This window comes from Rattus norvegicus, chromosome 1 (assembly GCF_021556685.1).
Source record: "Rattus norvegicus strain SHRSP/BbbUtx chromosome 1, alternate assembly SHRSP_T2T, whole genome shotgun sequence".
NCBI lineage: Eukaryota > Metazoa > Chordata > Mammalia > Rodentia > Muridae > Rattus > Rattus norvegicus.
Genome location: NC_141534.1, coordinates 3,717,594 through 3,741,361, shown reverse-complemented (window position 1 = coordinate 3,741,361; position 23,768 = coordinate 3,717,594). Strand labels below are relative to the sequence as shown.

At 44.9% G+C, this 23,768-nt stretch overlaps 1 pseudogene; it reads right to left on the bottom strand.

Annotated features, from left to right (window-relative positions):
* Window positions 1-10,292: 10,292 nt before the first annotated feature.
* On the bottom strand, window positions 10,293-11,263 carry LOC147996653 (ETS translocation variant 5 pseudogene; annotated as a pseudogene).
* Window positions 11,264-23,768: the final 12,505 nt, after the last annotated feature.

Below are 23,768 nucleotides of genomic sequence, written 5' to 3'. Positions count from 1 at the left end.
GTGGGCATTCAGAAATGAGGGGTGTTCCTGAAACCCAACCTGTACCAGGCCAGCGTGGCCTCAGGACATTGTTTTCTGCTAGGATAGGGGTTGCTGTATCATCCTCAGGGTTGTTTAAAATACATCAACCATGTTCTGATTGTCAGTGTCCTTAAAGGTTATCGTCAGTGTTTAGTGAATGAGAAGGCAAGAGTTCAAAGACTCTCGGGGCTTCTGATTGTGCCATGAGCTATTCATCTAGGTGAAAAGGGTCTTACAATTTGGGGAATCTTATGTTCTGTATTTCATAAGGTGGCAGAGCGAATTTTGTCCAGCATCCCATGTGCACTGAAGTTTTCCCAGAATGCAGCTGCCATAGGTCCATGTAAGAGTGTACTTTGTTTGACTTGGAGCTTTCCCAAGAGTTGTTCACCTTTTGAAAAATCACAATACCAATGTCTACACCTCTGAAGGGACTGAGTCACCGGGAAGCCCAGCTGCACCAGGCTGCATGTGAGAGCTATTATATTCCAGCAGTTCTGTACAGGCTGTGGGCCGTGACTAATTCATCACGCCTCCTAGCATGGTGGGGGCCCAAGCACTCACACATGTAAATGCATTCTCCTTTAAATTGATTTCTTAAGGCTTCTCATGTACCTTGTCCCGCAGGAACAACCTATTGATTTTTTTTTTTTAATTACGTTTCTTGGTAAGCTGGAGATTGAGTCTGAAGAAACACTGTAAAGTGTATGCTACCTGACTCAAAAACGCTGTGAAGGATGACAAGGCCATCTACGTGGTGGTCAGCATCCCCGAGGACGCTTTGCCTAAAACTGGTGATGCGCTAAATGCAACAGTGTAAAATGAGAATCAAATAGGAAATACCACGGTTTCACTTCCCAGTTCAAACCAGAGACCTAACCTAACCGGCTGAGATGCCTGATGCTGACTGCTTTAGTAACAGAAATAGAACAAAAAGAAATACCACAGACTGAAGAGTAAGCCAAAAAAAAAAAAAAAAAAAAAAAAAAAAAAAAAAGACTCGCCCATCACTATTCCTGTCTTAATCTTCATTGGCTGTGCTCTGGTCAAGGTGGAGAACAAAATGTAGTACCATGACCAAGTGTAGCTACAGAGTGATTCTAGGCCTGGGTTAGTACAAGCTGAGCCCTCACTGGTGCACATTTAACACCAAGAGGTGGATTCAGCCATAATCTGGTGATGCTGTGTTAACTGCTTGCCCAGGGAGACCCCACTCTATCCCAGCCATGCTTACTTACTCTAATTATAAATGCCACTTCTTTCTCCAGAGTGGGCTGGTTTGTATAACAGTTTATACATGGCTCCTCTGCTAATCAGTTTGCTGATGCTGTTGGTGTTTGTTTAATTCTAGACCATAGCTCTCACTCATGCCCAATCACCCAGCCTTAGGACTAAAGGATGAAAAACCGGATGATGGAGAAGCTGTGGGTCTGACAGGTTGAGCAGAAGGGGTTAAACAGGAGAAAGAGACTAGGCAATCTACAATCAGATAGTGGGGCAGGAGTGGCTTGTTGAGAAGAGTGAAAATTCCCAAATGCCATTCCTCCAGGTAGATGATGCCTCCTTGGCTGCAAGGGCTGCTGGGAAGGAAATTTCACAACAGCCCTGTGAATGGGTGGCTTGTTCCCCTCCAAGAAGGCTTACAGCTGGATACCAGTAGTCTAAATTGCAGTCCTGTTTCTCGGGCAGCCTTCCAAGTGTTACAGGCCCTTCACAGAGCAGTGGATTTTAAAGGTGAATTTAGACTATTTTCAGATCCCCCTTGGGCAGCAGACAAAATGATGGCTGGTTACTATGGTGCAGTTGTTTTTTACTCCTGGTCCAACTGCAGCCCTGCCTGCTCTCAGAGCCTGGAGCTCTATCTGCATAAAGTTATATTCTGTGAATATGCAGGGAAAACACGGGAACCAGGGCTTAGGTTATTGTAAATATAATGGGGAAATGTTGACTAGGATATAATGGGATTAGGCAAGCCAGTGCAGGGTTTTGCTTGATATTATCTTTGAAATCCTGATGGTAATAAGGGAGAGAGGGCATGTTAACTTCTTGCACATGAAATTTTATTTAGGGCATCCAAAGCTGGGAGAACTGTCTGGATAGAATGGTGCACAATTGTAATCCCAGCATTTGGGAGCCTTGTGAATATCATCCAGCAAGGTCTGTGGGGCTGATCCTAGCTCAGACTTCTAGCAGTGAGGGATGTGGAACCTGAAAGGTCACCTCCTGTAGCCAGGTAGGACTTCCAGTGGAGGGAGGGGGACACCAACTCACACATAAGACCTTCGACCTGAAATCTGTCCTGCCTGTAAGATGTGCAGGGTTGAAGATGGGACAGATATCGAAGGAATGGCCAACCAATGGCTGGCCCAACATGAGACCTACCCCGTGGGAGAGAACCAACTGCGGACACTATTATGATGCTCTGCTATGCTTGCAAACAGGAGCCTAGTACAACTAACTGTCTTCTGAGAGGCTGCATCCAGGAGCAGATGGAAACAGATACAGAGACCCACAGCCAAACAGTGGGTGGGGCTCAGGGAGACTTGTGGAAGGATAGGGGAAGGATTGAGGGAGTCAAAGGAGTCAAAGACACCACAAGAAGACCTGCAGATTCAACTAATCTGGGTCCACGGGAGTCACTGGGACTGAACCACCAACCAAAGAGCACGCAAGGGCTGGACCTAGGTCACCTATACATATGTGGCGAATGTGCAGTTTGGTCTTCATGTGTGTCCTCTCACAATTGGACTGTGGGCTGGCTCTGATTCTGTTGCCTGCCTTTGGATCTCTTCTTCATAGCTAGACTGCCTTGTCTGGCCCCAGTGGGAGAGGATGTGCTTAGTCCTGCTGATGTGCTAGGGTAAGGTGGTACCCAGGGGAGAGGGGCTTCCCCTTCTCTGAGGAGAAGGAGAGAGGGAAAAGTATGTAAGGATAGGACTGAGAGGAGAGGAGGGAGGGGGGCTTTGATCAGGCTGTAAAGTGAATGAATAGATAGATAGATAGATAGATAGATAGATAGATAGATAGATAGATAGATAGATAGACGGAAAATAATTCTTAAAACCCTGTCTCAAAAATGAAAAGAAATAGGGGAAGGGGTCTACAAGCAGAGGCTCTGGGTTCAATCCCCAGCTGCAGAAAAAGAAGGAAGAATGCAAGTCTCTACTGTAATGTCAGCTATGCTCATCTTAATGAACAGGTAAAGTATTCCTTTCAGAGATTAATCATTAATAATTTGATAAGGATCACTGTTTTCCCCTCCCCACAGGAAGTGGGGAGGCATGTGAAAGAACAAGCGATTATAATGCACAGGTCTGTCCAGCCCTGATTACAAAACACTGACAAGAAGTGATCGCAATTACAGAGTCACCGTGAGCCGAGAGGTTGGAAAGCATTGCCACAATGGTTGCTGGAGCTTCTGCAAGCCTGGGACCCTACAGTAGAGCCTTTCTGTTGTCCAGAAATGTGTGGTGAGCAAGAAGTTCAGTCATTCCACGAACCCAGCATGTTTTTATAGGTCAAGAACTGCTCTCAGGGCTCGAAGACAGAATGGTAAACATGGCAGGGTTCTAATCCCAGGGCTTCTCAGATTATGGGAGAAGGAGATAAGATTCAAGACTGCTCATCATACAAGCACAGGACCCTGAATTAAAATTCTCAATGCCCACATAAGAAGTTGGGTATGGCTATGCAGGCCTGTAAATCTAGCAAGCATCATCAAGCATATGCATGTGCACACATGCACAAGAGCTCATGTGTGTGTACACACACACACACACAGAGGAAAATATGGGTGGTACTGAACTGTACCACTGTTAGCTCACAGGGAGATCACTGAAGCTCAGTAGCCAGTGCTAGACTAAGCCCTTCCTTGTTAGCTTGCTCTTGTGACTGCTATCTTTTGATGGATAGGAAACCCAAACCTCAGACTGTTTTAAGTGCCTGGCCAAGGTCCCAAGATGCCCAGCAGAGGAGGTGAATTAAGCAGCTAGGTTTGGTTTTTCTATTGCCCTTGTGGGCTCAGCTCCAGGAAGGCTTATGGAGAGTATCAGAACATGGTGGAAGAAAAGCTAAGACGTGTGTTGTAATGACATGTGTTGAATTCTATTAGAGAACCGACCAGCATACTATGCGTCTCTAGATATGACCAAGTCTGGGTGATAATTCAGGCAAATACAGTTCATTGTCAAGGGTCTGATTCGGCTCTTGTTCTTTCTCTCTCTCCTCTCCTCTCCTCTCCTCTCCTCTCCTCTCCTCTCCTCTCCTCTCCTCTCCTCTCCTCTGCTCTGCTCTGCTCTGCTCTGCTCTGCTCTCTTGCCCTCTCCCCTCTGTCCCTTTTCTCCCCATACTCCCCCCTTCCCTCCACATGCTTATGGCCAGCCTTTGTTCCCCCCTCTTCTACACTTCTTCTCTCATTAAACCTTTCTACATGGGGGGAAAAAAGGTCTGATTTGTCCAAAAGTGTTAAATCATCTGGAGAACTAAGGCTGCCATAATTCCCAGAGATTGTGAGTCCTCTCCCCTGAGATATCCTGACACTTAACAGATGAGCTCAGAATGTCTCCCAAAGCTCTTTACCCCTCAAAATACAGATTGGCCACCTGTCCAACCCAGTGCTCATTCTTGTGATTCTGGGTGGGTTTTTTCCCCTGAGTCTTGAACTTGGTTTACTCTCTTGGGTTAATTAGGATCTTCTCGACCCCTCTCAGTAGCCTGGCTCCATTCAAACTCTATTAAATAAAGCCGCTTTGAAGCCAACATGGGACTTCCTGACGGCACTGTGCCTGCTGATGGCTCAGCATCTAGTTCTTAGGTAAGTTCTGCATGCATCTCCTTTAGAAGAGCTTCCTTAAAGCCCTAATATCCCTTTGGTTCTCTGGTTCTCCTGATAGCACAGAGATGCTGTGATGTGAGAACGTGACATTAGTCAAAGCTTCTGATGTCCAGGATTCCTTGGACATACTTTCTCTTCAAAGTCCCTTAAGTTCCCAGGAAGTCTCATCTGGCTTGATTTGATAAAGACATGGGTTTAGAAAAGGTAAATAACAAAGCTATACAACAAACCCCACTTCATCATGAGCTATCTACTCTAAGAGCCCAAATGGATGACTGAAACCTTGGATAGCTCTGAGTCCTACACATACTCATATTTTACATATATAAATTATATATGTATATGTGTATATATAATAGTAACTTTACAAACTAAGTACAGCAAGAGAACAACAGTACTATACAATAATATAATAAAATTGTCAGCATCACTATACTTAAATTTTGAGATCATTTATTACTAAAATAAAGCTCACTGGAACACAAGTATTGCTGTACTGCAACAATCTGGTTGACATCTGTCTAACTAGAGGATGGACACCTTACTTTGCATGGCTATTGTCTTAGTGAGGGCTTTACTGCTGTGAACAGACACCATGACCAAGGCAACTCTTGTAAGGACTACATTTAATTGGGGCTGGCTTACAGGTTCAGAGGTTCAGTCCATTATCATCAAGGCAGGAGCATGACAGCATCCAGGCAGGCATGGTGCAGGAGGAGCTGAGAGTTCTACATCTTCATCTGAAGGCTGCTAGCAGAATACTGACTTCTAGGCAGCTAGGACGAGGGTATTAAAGCCCACACGCACAGACACACCTACCCCAACAAGGTCACACCTCCTAATCCTCCTAATAGTGACACTCCCTTGCCCAAGCATATACAAACCATCACTGATACATTGAACAAATGGACTATTTGCTTACAGTAGTAGAGTGGGGCAGCCCAACATTTCAGAGCCAGGTACAACTTAAATGGAATTTGTTTGTTTCTGGCAATTTCTACCCAGTACTTTTAGACTGTGGTTGACTTTAGGCAGCCGAAATTGAACAAAATTAAATCACAGATGGGGGTGGGAGAGAGAGTGGGTTGGAGTTTGAAGGAAGGGTGTGTCTGTGTGTGTGTGTGTGTGTGTGTGTGTGTGTGTGTGTGTGTGTGTTTGCAACATCAAATAAAGGCCTGATCAGTTTCAAACCCTACAGTCATTCTAGTTACTCTGTGTTAATTTCTAGGAGTTCAAAACCGTTTTCAAAATCTTTAAATACACTGGCGGAACATGGATATAGAGGAGAAAAACAAAAGCCAAATGACTTATTTCACAGATCGATGGCTGCAGATGCAGTGAATTTCCCTTAAGTCTGTTAGTGTTTTAAACGAGGGTCACTGCTGACTACACAGTAGCTACAGCTCCCTAGAGTGACAGAATCTATCATGGCAGTTTAACAAAGGTCTGTTGGCAAACTGGTGTTCACTATGGAGAGAAATGATACATTAAGTTTAGGCAGATACCCTATAAAGTGTGGAGACATTCTGCTCCTAGCAGAAACTATATCTACTTCAGATACTTGCCATAGCCCTCTAGGGCTCATCAAAGACTAAATAGACAGTTGCAATTCTTTATTTCTAAAAAACTTGATATAAGCATCTGTATTAGTTTGAAGGAGAGTGGCCCACATAGGTTCATCTATTGGAATATTTGGTCCCCAGTTGGTGGATCTGTTTGGGAAGGATTAGGAGGTGTGGCCTTTATGTAGGAAGTGTGTCGCTGTGGCCAAGGCTGTGAGGTTTGAATTAGCTATCTGTCTCCTGCTTGTGGACAGAGATGTTGAGTTTTCAGCTGCTCCAGAGTCACACCTGCCTGCTCACCATGCTCTGTGCTATGACGAGGATGGACTCCTATCCCTCCAGAACCATAAGCCCTTCCTTTTGCAGGTTGCCTTGGTCCTGGTGTTTTATCACAGCAAGAGGAAAGTAATTAAGATACCATGAATGGAAACGAAATACAGTATTCACTACAGAGGACAAACACAGCTCTGCTTTTTGGCAAGTGGTACTGAGACAAAGAAGGTCTTTTGGAGCTCCTCCAAGCCCAAAGCTGATCTTTGTAGCGATCTCTAAAATGGATCTGGTGCTATAACTAAGAAGTTGGGAGAGGCAGGGGGACAAACACATGACATGGATGACACGCATACTCCTCCTTGTCCAACATGCCTGTTATTTGCTTCTGGGAGAATCTACACAGCTTTGGACAAAGGCTTAGGTCTACACAAGAGGACTGCAGTGGTCTTTGCTGTTTCTCTGACAATGGTATTCAGATGCTCAGTTCTTTCATGTTCTCTGAGGTGGCCATTCTGTCATGGCTACCCCAAGCCTTATATTCATGTTGGCTCAAAAAAGGAAGTAATTGTTTATTATGATTATGAAGAATATTTAATGTGTGTAATTGTAGAAAAGGGATGTTATGGAAGAGGGAGATTAAATGAGACTCATGCCCTTCCAGAAAAGTTTGGAGTGTGTTGTGCTACTGAACCTGTCAATCTAGATTGGCAAGTGCTTCCCATTCTTCTTGTGACTACAATGCCCAGAAAATATGATCCTGTCTACACCATACATTGGGGGACTGGATAAAGAGGTATGGCTGCTCACAGCCAGAAGCAATAGGTCAGGGAGCTTTGGAGACACCAGGCTTTGTGTGGCTCCAGTGATTTAGGGATTTAAGTCTGCTGGGAATAAAGTGTTCAGGTGAAGTTAACAGGAGGCCAGTGAGGCTGTCGGTTCTGTGATTCTTAAGTAACCAGAGAGTCGACAGTGTGGTAAGGAAAGCACACTTGTCTGGTTCAAGGCATTGCTATGCAGTTTGTATTTTAGTAACAAAGCTGTTATATTATTTTGACTTGTGGCATCTGACCAAAAAAGTCTAAGTCCACTTTTTTGAGACTGTAACAAAATACCCGTGGCTGTGTTCTTTATAAACAAAAGTCTACTTGACCCACAATTTTAGAGGTTAAAAGTTAAGGTGACTTCATTAGTTTAGTTCTGATTCGTTGGTTTGTTTGTTTGTTTGTTTGTTTGTTTGTAGAGAGGATCTTACATAACCCAAGGACTAGACCTCCTATTTAACTGAGACTGGCCTTGAACTTGGATCCCACTGCCGCTACCTTTTGGGTGCTGAGATTACAGGCGTGTACTACCACACCTGGCTCTGTGTGCTTAGCTCTGGGGCAAACAGCATCTCATGAGAGCTGTAGAAAAAGCATAAAGTGAAACAGAAAGCCAGAAAGAGTTAGGGTCAAGCTTTCCCTTTTGACAGCAACGTCTTCTGGAAGGTAACTAGAATTCCAAAAGAACTACATTAATCCCTTGTAAGGGCAACATCCCCCAAAGACAATTTATCTCTCCCCAGGCCACCTCTTAAAGATTCTGCCACCTCTCAACTTACCACACTAGGGACCCAGTTCCAAGAGCACAGACCTTTCAGGGTTATACTCAAATCATGGCAGCCATAGCAAGGTCCAAAGACAGAGTTATTTTTGTTTTGAATAACTCCAACCATATCGCATGTCACATCTAATGTAAACTGTCAACCAGTTCATTTTTTTTAAAGGAAAGAAATCTTTACTGTACACAGTTCAGAATATAACATGGCTTCGCAGGATGAACACAGTCCTGTGCAGGGAAAGTAGTGGGCTGACTAGCTTTAGAGGAAAACCGTAGGTTCTCATAGCTCTAAAACGTACTCCTTTTTCCTGTGAACCTCTTTTCACAAGTCCTGAGAAGACTGTAGAACGCCTCGCTCATGGGACAGCAAAGAATGTCCTATGCCCAGTCAGCTCTGGTCCTGCACCTGGGGAACACAAAGTGTGGAGCAAACTCCTGACAACAGCAAAGCACTGGCGCTTCCTACTGACTTTTCCACCACGCCAAACCCAATTTTTATACAGCTCTAGTTTGGTTGTTTAGAACATTCCCAATATAATACAGCAATCAGAATTTTAAAAAATTAAAAAGAAAAAGTAGCAGGAAGCCAGAATGCTAGCTAGCATTGTTTTACCTGTAAGTGACAGGTAAGTTTCAGACCCCAGGGAACCACTGTGCAGGGTAGAAAGTCCAAAACTAAGATAGGAAAGCGAGGCAGGTGCCTGGGTTCCCACTAGGTGACCAGTTGTGAAATGGACATGACATGTATGTAGTATGTACACGGACATGCCATGTATGTAGTGTATACATGGACATGACATGTATGTAGCATGTACATGGACATGACATGTATGTAGTATGTACACGGGCATGACATGCATGTAGTATGTACACGGACATGACATCTATGTATTATGTACAGTTGCTTCCCAGAGAAGGAGAGTTAGCGAGCATGGAGAACTAGATGCATAGAACTAACTCTAAGTTGTGTCCAGGATGCCCTGCACACTTCAAAATGTACAAATCATGTTAAATGTCTCAACAGGTTGTCTGGTGCAGAAAGCACCAGGCAGACCTTTAAGTGGCGATAGGGGAGGCCCAGCAAAGCCCCTCAGGCTGCAGCATCTTCTAAGGTACCACCCCACCTAAGGGATGCAGTGCAATTACCAAAAAGGTGTTGTTCGGTTTTTTTTGTTTGTTTGTTTGTTTTTTTGTTTTGGTTTGGTTTGATTTTTGGTTGGTTTTTTTGTTTGTTTGTTTGTTTGGTTGGTTGGTTGGTTTTTTTTTTTTTTTTGGCTTTAAATATCAAAACTACAATCAGTTTCCCCCAAAACAACCACCAAAAGCAAAATGTTCCCCCCAAACCAAAGCAAAACAAAATACTGTCATGTTAATCATCTCTCTAAAACAAGCCGTCTGCACTCAGCTGTGTGACTGGGAAGAGGGGGACTTGATTTACTTATGTTGACCACGAGGCTGGAAGGCCCAAGAGGAGCAACCGTCTCAGAACTAGGGAGTGAGTAACAGCTCTCTTTCCTGGCCTCCCCAGTTCTGAACCACGGGGGAAAGACTTTAGAATGAGCTACAAAAGAGTTTTTCACATTTCAAGCCTCAGTGGTTTGAGCCTCCCCATCCCAGCCTTATTGACTTTCCTATGAGTGTGCAGGCGCTTTCCAAAGAATTATGCAAGTCAGGTCCTCCTGTGTGAAGGCATTTGGTAGTCTATGATCAATGCAGATGGTCATATAATCCGGTCCCCTTTCATGGGCGCTACCCTGAACATGCTGCTATACAGTTCTGCACATGTTGTCCATGATGGCACGGAGGTCCTATTTCTATGTCTTCCCAGGAATTAAATCAGAATCACCAGCCATGTGGTGGGTTTCTGTCTCTCGCTGTTCCCACTCCCTAGGCCAAGGTCTTTAAGGGTGTCAAATACAGAAATAGCTTGGGTTCTCCACATAATATTCAAAGGGCAAGCTTCAGGAACAGTCAAGAACACAAACAAAACCACTGCCCTTGTTTGCCTGAATAAGGACTGCTAGCTCGAGGGTTTGGCTACTTAGCCATTCAGAAACTTAGCAAGTGAAGCCTTCAGTCTAGGGGAGGCTGCTGCAGCGACCCATGTCCAGGAGGTAAGCCTGGTTATCTTCAAAGTGAGTCAGTGGCAGGGTGTATTCCTCATTGACCGGGCATTCTGACTCTGCCTTCAAGAATGGGCGCTGATTGTCCGGAAAGGCCATGGAGAAAAGTACATCCGGGTCACAGACAAATCTGTAGATGTACCATTCCCCAATCACCTTCTGCATGGAGCCTTTTTCATTGTAATAGTGGAGAGAATGGCTCAGCTTGTCATAGTCCGTGGCTGGCTGATTCTTCTGAATTACCCCAATGCCGAGCAACCTCTTCCGGTTCTATGAGCATAAATTCCGAGCCTCAGTCAGTCCAGGCAATGAAGCAGACGTTGGCTGGGTCACCAGAAGGGTGACAAGAAACTGCCACAGCTGCAGAGAGCCTCGCCTCTGATAAGGGTGTCCCTCTTGATACTCGGTGGGCTCCTGTTTGACTTTGCCTTCCAGTCTTTCGGGCACCACGTGAGTGTCATCAAAGTTTAGCCTGGGGTCCTCTTCATATGTGAATCCTTCATGGTTGCTGGAGAAATACCCACCTCTCATGTAGGATGACTGGCAGTTAGGCACTTCTGAGTCAACACAGTAATCTCGGGCCCTTGCTTGATTCCCATGGGTGACTGGAACCCATGTGCCTGGGGACCAGGCATCCCAGGGAACCCATGTTCATAGAGTGGGTCATGGTATTCCTGCTTGAATCGCTGACAGGGTGGCAGAGCTGCTCGGACATCGGGCTCTGACATCTGCCTGTGGTAGCTGGGAAGATTATCTCCAGGAACTTCTGACTGAGGAGGGAAGGGATGGCTGGGCTCAAACAGCTGTCGCTGAAATCTCTGTTCTGACGGATACTGGCTTTCAGGCATCATCTTTGGCATTTGCAGGGGCGGATGTGGTGGCCAGGGAACCGCAAATGTTTGCTGTTGTGATCCAGGTTCTGGGAGTAAGAGTCTAATCAGTTCATTTTTAAGTAGGGATTTTTTTTTCCAAAACTGCACCTCCAATTGATTTCATGATACAATTAGACATTGCAGACCTGTAATAGGCAGGACTGAAGTCCATAGAACCAATGATAAAAAGGAACCTGACCGAGAAAGAGACGGCCTTGCTCAGAGCTGTTTACCAACTGGATCTTAGCTGGCGGATTTTGTATGAATGAGAAACCATACAAAGTTTATCTGCATAGAGTCCTTTGTACATAGATCTGCCCAAAGACGAATTAAAGACCGCTCACAGCAGATGTCTTCATAACAGCGCCAAGTTGAAAACATCTCACGTGTCTGCCGATAGGAGGATAGATAAATAACTTGTTCTGTGTCCATGCCATGAGATACTCCTTGGCAACAAAAACAGCATGAACCGATACTGTTGATGACGTGGTTGAATCTCACAGACTTTACGCTGTACTTGAAGTCAGACACCAAAGAATACTTGCGTGGTGCTTTCTTTTATGTAAAGGTCAATAACAGAGGTCTATAGCCATTACCTCCAGGCACGGATGGATGGGAAAGATAAAAATGTACATCTAGAAGTGCAATGTCTTTTTGTCTGGGTTAAAATTTCATATTTAAAAATTAGCACTCTTTGTGAGCCCCTGTGTGCCCAGATTAGTCAATTCTGTAGGTTTTTTTGTGGTGTCCTTGACCTCTCTGGTTCTTTCAATCCTTCCTCCTCTTCCACAAGATTCCCTGAGCTCTACATAATGTTGGCTGTGGATCTCTGCATCTGTTTTCATCTACTGCTGGGTGAAGCCTCTCAGAAGACTGTTATGCTAGACTCCTTTCTGCAAGCATTCCAGAACAGCAGGAGCAGGGGTCTGTCTTTGACTCTGTTGCCTGCCTTGGACCCCTTTCCCCTAACACAGTCTGTCTAGCCTCCATAGAGGAAGATACTCTCAAGTCCTACTATAACTTGACATGCCAAGGCAGGTTGATATCCATGGGAGGTCTCCCCTTCTCCAAGGAGAAAGGAAGGGGTCCATAAAGAGAGGAGAGGGGAGAAGGAGGGACTGGGAGGAAAGGATGGAGGGGAAGCTCAGAGGGAGATGTAAAGAAAACAAATAGGTTAATTAATGGAAAAAAGAGTAAAATTTTTAAAATAAAAAATATATAAATTATATATATACATATATATTATATATAGCACTCTTTAGATAAATGTATTATATATATATATATAAATTAAAAAGTAGATTTAACAGATATTTAGTGCCTAGGAAAATCTCCCTAGTAGCTACATGCTCCTGTGTAAGGAAAAAAAAGCAAACGAATCAGGCAATGTCAGGATCCCTAGGGAGAAAAGCAGGAATCATACACCATGCTAGAATAATCTGGAAAAACTACACGGAGAAATCATGAATACCTCTACTAGCCTGGCTCGTCTTAAAGTCTCCATGGAGGCTCAGTCTCCCCCTGTTCCTTTACCTCTTTTTGTGCCCATTTGAGGACTGTTGTAGACCAAATTGTGCCACCCTCATATTGACAGTCGAATATCACAATCAGGCAGACCACTGGAGTGCCCCAGAAGGAGACAACCACCTCCCCAAGCCAAGGAGAGAGCCCTCAGTAGAAGTGAACGAAGCTTCCAGTTTCCATGTTTGTCAACATCTTAGTCTGAGACGGGTAGCCTCTACAACTGTGGAAAAATGTTTTTGCTTTTATGTTTGTTTGTTTGTTTGTTTGTTTTGTTGCTCAAGTGGCTGAGTCTGTGGTACCCCATGATAGGTTTAGCCCTGGCAACTAAAGCAGGGTCCTCTGCTTGAAGCCATTCATATCCCAACACTTGATTCTTGACAGCCATGCCTACTTTGCTTGGGAACCCTGAACTTATCCTTAGTCTCTGCCCACACCACAGTTCCCAAAGATATTTGACATTCTGGACCCAGGCCCACAATTCCAAAGCAAACCACACTAGATAAACAGGGTGTCATAAGTAAGTCCTGCTTCCTGGAAGTGGAGAATAGGGAGGTTGGAGAGGTGGAGTTTAACAAACCTACAGTAATTTAAGTAACGTTACAGCTTCACCTTTTTATCAATGAGACCAAAGGGGTGGTGTTGTTCTGTCTGATTTGGGGACTTATAAAAAGGGAAAAATAAGTGGGCAGCCTGGAGATGACAGCAAGAACAGCAAGTGTCATTTGACGTTAACATGATTGTTAAGACCGCCCTAAAAGGTAGAGAGCACGGCAAATCAAGCAGAAACACAAAAAACCAACAATGGTGGGTATCCTGGACCTTTGGACTCTTGTACTCAGAGTGGAGAACTAAAGAAAGAAGCCAGGGAAAATGTACAGTCATAGGAAATAGCTTTGAAGGCCAAGAAAGGAGCAGTCTAGTAAAACGGGCTATTCTAAACAGTAATTCCTCTATACCAGTCAAACACCACAGCCCCACCTACTAGAAAAGACTTGATCTTCACTGCAGTATAGAACCTCTCTGTCTCTTCTACCCACTCCCATCCCATTCCACACCCAGGCAACGGCAGGCAAAGCTGAGTAGAAGCCTGGATTTCTTGGGCCATAGTAGTGCCAGCAATAGTAGTAACAGCAATAGTTGTTCCTACAGAACAAATAGCAAGATAGATTGTATCCTAGGACCCATACATACACACATCCCCCAAAACAAAAACAAAACTTGATTAATGTAAAAGAACTCACATCATACAGAGAGTTTTCTCTGACCACAGTAGAAACAAACTAGAAATCAATTAACACAGGTAAGAAGAAAATCTCAAAACACTTGGAAATGCAACCACAGTAGACTATTATGTCCTTTTGGTGGACCCATTCTTAAAACTTGAATCTGTCTCTGATATCTTCCCTTGTATTTTATTTAATAACTATCCAGACACTGGCATGTTCCTCTGACTATAATTTTCATGATATGCATTGTTCTTTGTACTTTCAACCTTCCTCTGTCATTATAGTGAAATGAGTTACTGTGAGAAGGCATATGGTTGACTCGTATTTTTAAATTCATTTTGCCATCCCTGCATTTTTACTGGGACATTTGGTCCGAATATAAGTAATGAAAACATTTCATCCAATAAGTAGGAACAAGAGCACAGTGCCTAAACCCACTACTCAAAATCAACATAGTGCTGCAGGTGCCATCCAGTGCAATGAGACAAGAAAGGAAAAAAGAGAAAAGAGAAAAGATGGATGAGACACAAGGACTGAAAAGGAAGAAACAAAGCCATCTCCATCTTCAGACGGCACAAGTGCCCACATGAGGACAGATTCCACAAAGAACGTCCTTGAAATTCTTAGGGTTGATGAGTGAGTTCAATGAGGTCGCAAGCCCAAGATAATATACTAAACCCGACTACATCTTTATATATCATCAATGAACATGTATGAACTGAAGTTAAAACAAATCAAAGCCACTGTGGGGTAGCACTTCACACTTGTTTGAATGGCTATTACCAGAGACAACAAAGTAAGTAACATTGACGAAGGCGCAAAGGAAAAGGAGTCTTGCCTACTGTGGCTGGGAATTCGGATTAGTGCAGAGACTGTCGAAAATATAATGGTAGCTCCCAACAGAGTTAAAAATAGAACTGCCAAGTGACTGAGAAGAGGTATTTCTGGGTCTGTAATCAAATGAACTTAATTCACATCCAAAAAGGTTTCCTCATCCCTCCCTTTATTTAGCTTCACTTGCAATAGCTAATATGTGGAGATGGCCTAAATATCCACTAATGGGTGAATTGGGTATACGTGTATGTATACATCTATCTATACACAGAGAACAGGGAGGGTTGGGCAGAGACAAATGTAGAGACAGGAGTATTTATTTAGCCTTGAATAAAAGAAATCATTGTCATTTGCCACGATGTGGAAGGGCCTGGAAGATAGTGTGCTAAGTGAGATAAGCTAGACGCAGAAAGCTATCGTATGCTCTCACTTAACACATGGAATCATTCTTTGAAAAGTTAGCTATGAGAAGTCAGGCGTGGTGGTGCGCGTCTTCAGTCCGAGCACTCAGGAGGCAGATTCAGGATGATTTCTGAGTTCAAGGACAACCTGGTCTACAGAGTGGGTGCCAGGACAGCCAGGGCTACACAGGGAAACCCTGCCTCAAAAGACCCAAAAACTATACAGATAGACAGACAGATAGACAGATAGACGGATGGATGGATGGATGGGTGGGTGGATGGGTGGATGGATAGACAAGAGATAAATTGATTGATAGATGATAAAGATAAATCAATCAATTGGTCGATAGATGATAGAGATAAATCGATTGATAGATTGATAGATATTAAATTCATTATTTATAATGATGGAAATGAAGCATTTAGATTTGAATCTAGCAAAACAGGTATAGAATCTTTATGCTGCAATCGGCACACTCCTGAGAACCAAAAAGGATCTAAACTAAGGGAGAAAACAGGTTTGTTCTAGTTTGAAGGAAGACTCAGCTAGAAAAGGGACCGATTCTGTCTGAATTGACAGACAAGTCTGTTGCAATTTCTAACATCTAAGAAAATGGTTTGTAGATATAAACAAAGTTATGCTTTTGAAGCTTGTTTGAGAAGAACAGAATGTAGGCATAATGTTTTGTATGCTGTATAAGGTTTACCCTTGTGTTATTCAAATGCGGATTTCTCTGCCCTCGATCAGGACATGGCACTGTAATGCTTATACCAAGAATCTCCTGTCTCAAGTGTGTAAGCAGATCTTACCATTTATTCTCTGCCTTGTCAATAAATGCTGATCACTCAATGTCTTGGCAGAATAGGGAATAGGGTGGGACATCCTCCAGTGAGAGGGAGGAGAGGAGAGTGGATGTGCTGGGAGAATAAAAGTCCAAGGAGCCAGATCAACAATAATACGCAAGCATCATGGGATGGGGCTGGGAGGCAGCCAGATTAGCATAGAAGCTAAGGATAGATCATTTAATTGCTTAGCTATTGAGGTGCACTTTTAAATGGGTCTTGGTTTCTCTGTGCAGTTACCGGGGATTAGCATAAGGTAAAGAAATGCAGCCGCTGGGGATTAATTCACTGTTTACATTTATAATAAGGGCAAGCACTCTACCGTCTAAGTCATATCCCTAGCCTATATGTTCCTTGTGAAACAAGTAATATTATAGAATATTAGTCAGGACCAAAACAAAGCAAAAACCAAGAACAACAACAAAATATTTCTAAGAGCAAGACATTTCCTCTGTTCCTAGGACTGACTGCCTTTGGGACTCCACCATGCTGCTGATACTTGAAGCTAATAACGCTTTAAAAAAAAAATCACTGTTTCAGCACCTTCTCTTTGAACTGCAACATACCAGCATCTTTCTGATATTTATAAAGCAGGGAAGAAGGAAGTTGGTGATTCACACTGAGCTGGGGAAATTCTCTCAAGTCTAACCCAAGGCACATTTCCCTTCTGCGATTGACAAAAGGAGCTCATTTTTACACCTTACCCTATCTATGGTTTCATTGTCACACAGATGAAGCCCCTTAGCACATATGCTTGACATCACTTCACTTCCTCCAGCTCAGAGCACTGGGAACAGAAAAGGCAGCTCATGCAGGGTGGAACTCAAGACCCTGGAAAGAGCCTAAGTTTTTGGAGTTAATGACCAATTAGAAAACTAGACCCTACCTCTGGGATGCTTGCAACAGTGTGCAACATTTGCACATCATGCGGGTAATGGCAGCCCTTCTGAGGGAATAAGAGGTAGGACAGAGCCCGAAGGGAAACCAGCAAAACAACACAGGTATTGTATTTATCAGTGGCATCTGCAACCTTCCACTTCCTTGCCGGAGACCTAAAGAAGGAACACAGGGAGTAAACTCATTTCTTTTTTAAATCTGCATTTGTTTATTTATATTCATGCGTATGGGTGTTTTGTCTGCATGCACGGGTGCACTGCTGGAGCAGGTCAGAAAAGGGTGTTGGATCCCCTGGAACTGGAGTTTCAGGTGGTTGTTAGCTACCATACAGACTCCAGGGATTAAGCCTGGGTCCTCTGCAAGAGTGTCAGGTGCTCCTAGCCACTGAATCGTTTGGCCCCCTGTGCTGCATTTCTTGGCATTTTTTTTTCAACAAAGTGTCATCCGCGCTAGACTTTAGAGGAGAGGAAACAAAAAATAAAGCCCAGGGACCTTAGGATGCAGCCTAGAGCAATCCTCTGAACACTGGAACCTTCTTTGAAGCTGCACGCCTATGGACGATTCCTCAGAGCACTTGTTGTTACTTAAAACAAACAAATAAAACCGTGTGTTTAACTCTAATCAAGGATCCTGGCTTTCCAGACCTGATCCTACCCAACTCATATCATTGAGCTAAAAAACAGGATATGCTGTGGCTGAAGGCTCTGAGCTCCCAGAACAAACCGCCAACATGTTGTGCCTCTGCCTCTTGTAAACCTTGGGTAAGTTCTTGGTCTTTCTGCACCTCTGTTTCCTTACTTAGACAACGGGAAACAGCAGTTATAGCCACTTCCGAGCACCCACGGGGTTAATTTCCCATCAAATCTTTGGTATAGAGGCTCAGAAAATGCTGGTTTCGATTAGAACAGCTTCCTCTCTGACTTCCACATCCTATAGGTCTCACTTAAAGAAGTGGCATGGCCGTATGTTTTGGTTGTACTGGCAAAAACTTTCTGTATTAGACGCATATCACTCACACTGGGAAAAGATATTCCAGAATCCTTTTGAAATTAAACCCATCTCCATGTTTTCACAAAACTGGGAAAGACTCATGCTCTGAGAAACACCAAGCAGTACAATGGGCCCATTCAGTTTGGAAGTTCCAGGTATTAGCCCTGTCCATGAGAGTAGCGGTTCCTGGGTTAGTAAGTGGATGAATAGTTCATTTTCAGACCTAGGCATCTTCGTGTCCACATGGCAGTGACTCTTGTTGGCTCTAAGGGAAAATGTAAATAGCTGTGGGGGTGACCTGGGGTTTACATGTGGACCCTCTGAACAGGTTCAGGTCGGAATGTGGTGCCTCAAGAACCTACTGATGCTCACCCAAGTTAAACACAGAGTTTGTCACACACGCAGCAGTGACATAGAACAGGTCCAGGCTTGGGGACCCTGGCTTCTCTGAAGTGCAAGATCCTGACTGAACCTCAGCAGGAGGGTCCCAGAGCTGTGCTAGGATGGCTGTCCCAGCGAGGTACCTTCTCAGGGACTTTTTGTTCTGTGTCAGGAGCAGTTGTCAGCCAATTCTGTTTCCACTGAAAGCACCATACACGGGGGTGGGGGTGGGGGTTTAGCTTTGATATGAGAGAGACCAGGAACTTAAAGAACAAGGCCTGAATTCTTTCTGGGTGCAACTCAAGGTGACTAATACCAGAAGAAAAGGAAGGTAGGCAAGTCAGGGGCAAGCTCTGTGGGGACAGCAGTTGTCTGGTTTAAAATCCTAACACTCAAGGAAGAGGAGATCGCTCTCGCTGAATTACCAGTTATGTACACCCCAGCGTCTGGTTTTCTGAAATATTATTTCAGAGAGAGTGAAAAAAAAAAAAACCTGCAAGCTAAAATATGCACCACATTCTTCCATAATCTCAGTTAATGCTTTTTTCTCTTAAAACGTAAACACTGCCAAGCGGTCCCATACACCAGACCAGATTCATAGCCAGAATCAGAAAACCTCTTACACCCAGACCTGTGCTTCTCCCTGGGAAAGAGGAAGTCATGAACTTAAAGGATGAGGCCTGGATTCTTCCTGCATTCAACCCAATGTGAGCAAAACCAGAAGGAAGGGCAGGTGGGCAAGTCAGAGGGCCTGAGGACAAAGCCGGAAGTCCACACAGCATTGTCCCCAAAGGTGTTTCCTTCATTTCCTTTAGGTTGTACTAATTAAACAAAGTAAGCTGGGCTCATTGTGACATCACCTCACATGCATATTAACAGATTTTAATCAAATTCCCTCTTCAATGACTCCTCCCCCTCCCTCCCCCCCTCCCCTACCTCATCTCTAATAATCCTTTTTTTTTTCAATTAAACTGGAAATGAAATTTTCATCCCCCTTTGTCTCTCCCCTACCTTTTTACACACAAGACTTATCTTTGACGGCTTATTTTGATTAACAGGTTGACTCTAATTCTACCGTGTTCCTGCACATGACGTAATTTTGTTCTCTCTGGGTGAGCAGTACTCTTGTGTCTTTGACACATTTCCCTTCACACCTCAGCTGATCCTGCAAGTCTGATATTGCAAATGGAGAACAATAGGCACAGGTATGTGCATCAACTGTCACCACCATCGCAGAGCACTACTTTTCCTTGCTCACCTTCGTTTGGCCATGGTCTAAATTCAGTGTAGAAACTAGAAGACCGCTGAGGTTCCGTCTAGATTTATTGTGCCCAGATCTTGTGATGCCGCTATAATCTGATTAGTCACATATTCTCTCTTAATCCCAAAAGATAGACATGGACCCCTCAGGGACATCCAGCATTAAGCCACCAGAGGAGAAGCACTTCTTGGAGGGAAATCAAGAGAATGTGCTCCACTCGATTTAATGACAATAGCTGACAGGTACAGAGCCAGGACAACATTCCAAACCTTTTGACTGTGTTACATTTAATCCACACATAAGCAGTTCTCAGCCGAGCATTGCTGAGAGCCTGAGGGACTGTCACAGGAGAAAGGGACTCTTTCAAAGTCAGTAAGGGAGTCTGAGGACAGTTACCCCCTCTAGTAAGCTACAGGCAATTTGCTCCCTTCTTTCTTGAGCATCTCCCCCTAGGTCATCTCTTCTTGTCTAGTGAGTTTACAAGGTAAGGCAGGGTAATCAGGACTAAGAGGGGACAAAAGAGCCCAGGAGAGGCTGGCAGTAAAGGTGGACTCAAACATGTCCCCTTAGGCATACAGAAAAGGAAATGCTAATTCCTTTTCTTTCTTGTTCTGGAAGTTGTAAGGCCCAAAAGTTCCCCCCAAGTCTTGCAGCTACTCTTCTGTCCCATGACCACCATCTTGTTCTTGTAGGTCTCAACAAGGTCTCATCATCTTGGTTAACACAGTACCCTAATGCTCTAAGGGTGTCCACACTGTGGGCTGTGGGCTACATGCAGCTGTGAATGTAGAAGAAGACAACAGCATTGAGGTACTCAAAACTTCATGAGGTTTCTTTGATCTGATCCTGATTCTCCAGGCTTGGTGACAGCCTTTGTCGATGACAATGAGGTCTGTTTGGTAGTGGGACTGAGTCACTAAAATGAAGCATTTTTGCTTCTCATTAAAGAAAACACTCTCCCCCGCACCCTGTGTGGTAGTGGACAGTGAGAGGAAGCCTGATAAGGTCGAGCTAAAGGTTAGAAGCCCCAGAGACCCTGAAGGGATGGTAGGAGCTTTGCCTGATCATGGCACCAGGGCCCTGTCACATAGCTGCAGTCCACCATGGAGATATTTGTGGCCCCCAGACACATAGGGGGATTGCCCCAATCCCTTCCACGTGTAGATGAGACATCCCTAATGTCTCAGACCAAGACAATAGGAAAAGAGATGTGAAGTCACATAGGCCCAAAACAGAGTTCTCCATGCTAATGAGGTACCTAGAGGCCTCAAGGGTTTAGCCAATAAACTTCCATTCCCTGACACTCCTCCCTCAGGGTATGGTTTTAGGCATATACTTTCTGCTATGACAATAAACTCTTTAGAACCATGAGCTGTTTCTTTTCTCCCATGGAGAGCCATGAAGAAGGCCTTCACCTACAGAGCCGCAGACCATAGACAGATTCTCTGTACTCCCAGCCACAACCCCCACCAAACCTGCATCTGCCACGTTAAGAACAATCAATTCTCTGCTGGGACTAGCCAGAGCTCCCCTTTCCCCGACCCCACCCCTGGCCCAGGGTTAGATATTGCCCCCAGACCTCAGGCCCTGACTCTGTTCTATGCTCTCCCAAGACTCCCAGCAGCACCTGGATGTCCAAGAGTTTGAGAACCCCACAGCCCAGACTCATCTCAGGCCTGGGGACCCCTGAACCAGCTCTGGCTTTCCCATCTATCAGACTGCAATTTCCCACCCCAGAGCAGTGCCTTGGGCTTCACTGCAGCCCAACAACCACACCAGACGATAAGCACAGTCAAACTCCCCTTGTTCTGCCTCCCCCAAGAGGACGAGCCCTGTGGTGAAGCGGATGTGGGCCTATAACCCTCCACTCCACTCCACAGCCCTGCCTATCATATTTTCACACACTACTTGCTTTCTACGAGGATGGCAGAGACCTGTTTACATCACAGCAGGGCTGTCCAGTCAGTAATCTCATGGTGAGAGTGGTATCACCCCAGCTCTGCTGGATCTCTGATGGTCCTCAAAGCACCCCCATTTCCTTGTGTGCGTCCGCCAATGGTAGAGATTGTGAAGAGTCTGCTAGCACAAAGGACGGAATGGGGATAGCTTGACCTCAGGAGCCGGGGAACTGGCTCAGGCAATAAGGTGCTTAGGGCACAAATGTGAAGATCCTGGAGCTTGCTGGTCAGTGAGCCTTGCTGCGTGAGTGAGCTCAGCTCAGCAAATGACTGAGAAAGACACTCAACATCACCTTTTGGCATCCACGCGCGCGCTTATACAAATGTGCGCATGCGTGTATATACACACACAGAGAGACAGACTTCGGCTTCATGCAATATCTAACGCTAGCTAGCTTTCATCTGAGGCAGAGTTGGAAGCATCTGGAAAAGTTTTCCAAGTCTGACTCCAGTCTCCAAACCAGTCCCGAGACTTTGTTCCCAGCCACAGGCAGACCTTCTGGAAACCTGCTCCAGGAAACCCTCTCAACTTTCAAGCACCGAGTTCCCGTCCTCTGCGACGTTTGGCACCATGGAACTCTGCTCGGATTCCCAGCTGCGTCCACTCTCTTCGCACTTCCCCAAAGCAAAGACAGCAAGAAGTGGAGGGCTGAGAGGCCAGCCATTGGAAACGTTGGAACATCATCAGGATATGAACGGAGTTGCAGAAGTTTACGAAAAGTGAGAGAGAGAAGTAATTCTAGACACAGAAGCGGAAGTGTTTCCTGAGAGGGGAGGCCAAGGGAAGAGTAAGGGAGACAGGAAGTTATGAGAATGACACAGAGAACAGAGCAGGCCTCTGCTTCCTCCAGGAACCTATGTAGGCCGCTGCAGAATGACACGGCTTCTCAGGTGGGAGAAACAGGATATCTATGCTTATTCCTACTATTCACTCCTTCCCTATGAGGGTGTTGTCCTGTGGATCAGACGGAGGTGGAATTCTGACATCCTGCAAATTACCTGGTGACCTCTACACGCTACTGCTGGGGACTGGATTCCAGCCCTCCTTCTCACTTAAGTCTAGAACGGTACCGGTAGAGATTTCCACTACAGAAAATATCTTGTTTTGTCCTTAACAATCAGAATATGGTTTTAATAAGAGCTCAGGAAGCGAAGATGCATGGGAAGGGAGCAGTGGCTGGGACTCTGGTGAGATACTTGGCAGGTGAGAGAAAGCCATGGGCAGTGGCCACAAGAAAGTCGAGAAGGAGGAGGAGGAGGAGGAGGAGGAGGAGGAGGAGGAGGAGGAGGAGGAGGAGGAGGAGGGAGAGGAGGGAGAGGAGGACGAGGAGGAGGACGGCTAAGAATAAAGACCAGCTTTTTATCCGTTCTTCCTTCTCCAGGTCCTGTATGGTCCAGGAGAATTTGGCAAATGAGATGTCAGGCACTAGCATTTTAGTTTATAAATAGGGCCCCCTATCTCATCTCTGATGTCCATGGCCTAGTTCCCTCCCCTAACACAGTCTACCCACCCTCCCATGATAATGCTGAAAAGGGGAGGCTTCCTGGCAGAGTCAGGAGAGATGCTGCTATGCCAGCCCTTCACCTACATCCTCCAGGGTCACAGTGACAGGAGACGGAGCTACCTAAAGTTTTCAAGGAGACGGAGCTACCTAAAGTTTTCAAGGAGTCCTAGAAAGCCTCACTCAAGGACATACAATCCCTTGTACAGCTACTGACGCTTAGGTAGCTTTCTACTTTTGAATCCTAGATTTTGAGATATATAAATGTTCCTCGCAAGGAAGGCCTGGCAGTGCATCAGGCAACCTTCAGAGGGCTTTGGGTTCCTCCACAGCGGGAAGCCACCAAAGATGGTCTTGCTTAATGGCTTGGCAGAGTGGGAAGCCTGGAGACACTCAAAAAGCCCCAGTTTCTGAAGTTTACACTGGGTACTCCTCATGGCCTGTGTATATACAAAGACTGAACAAAGACATTGAATCTTCCACTCCTAATGTCTTAACCTATCTAAAAGAAACCATTAGCAGAAAAAGAAAACCTGTGTAAACGAAGTCCCCTTTAGGCCAGTCCATTAAAGAGCACTTAGTAGCTTTGTACCAACAAACGGATGACCATTAAAAGAAATGATAAGAGAAGGACCTCAGAGGGAGGAGGGAGTTAAGGGAAGATTCT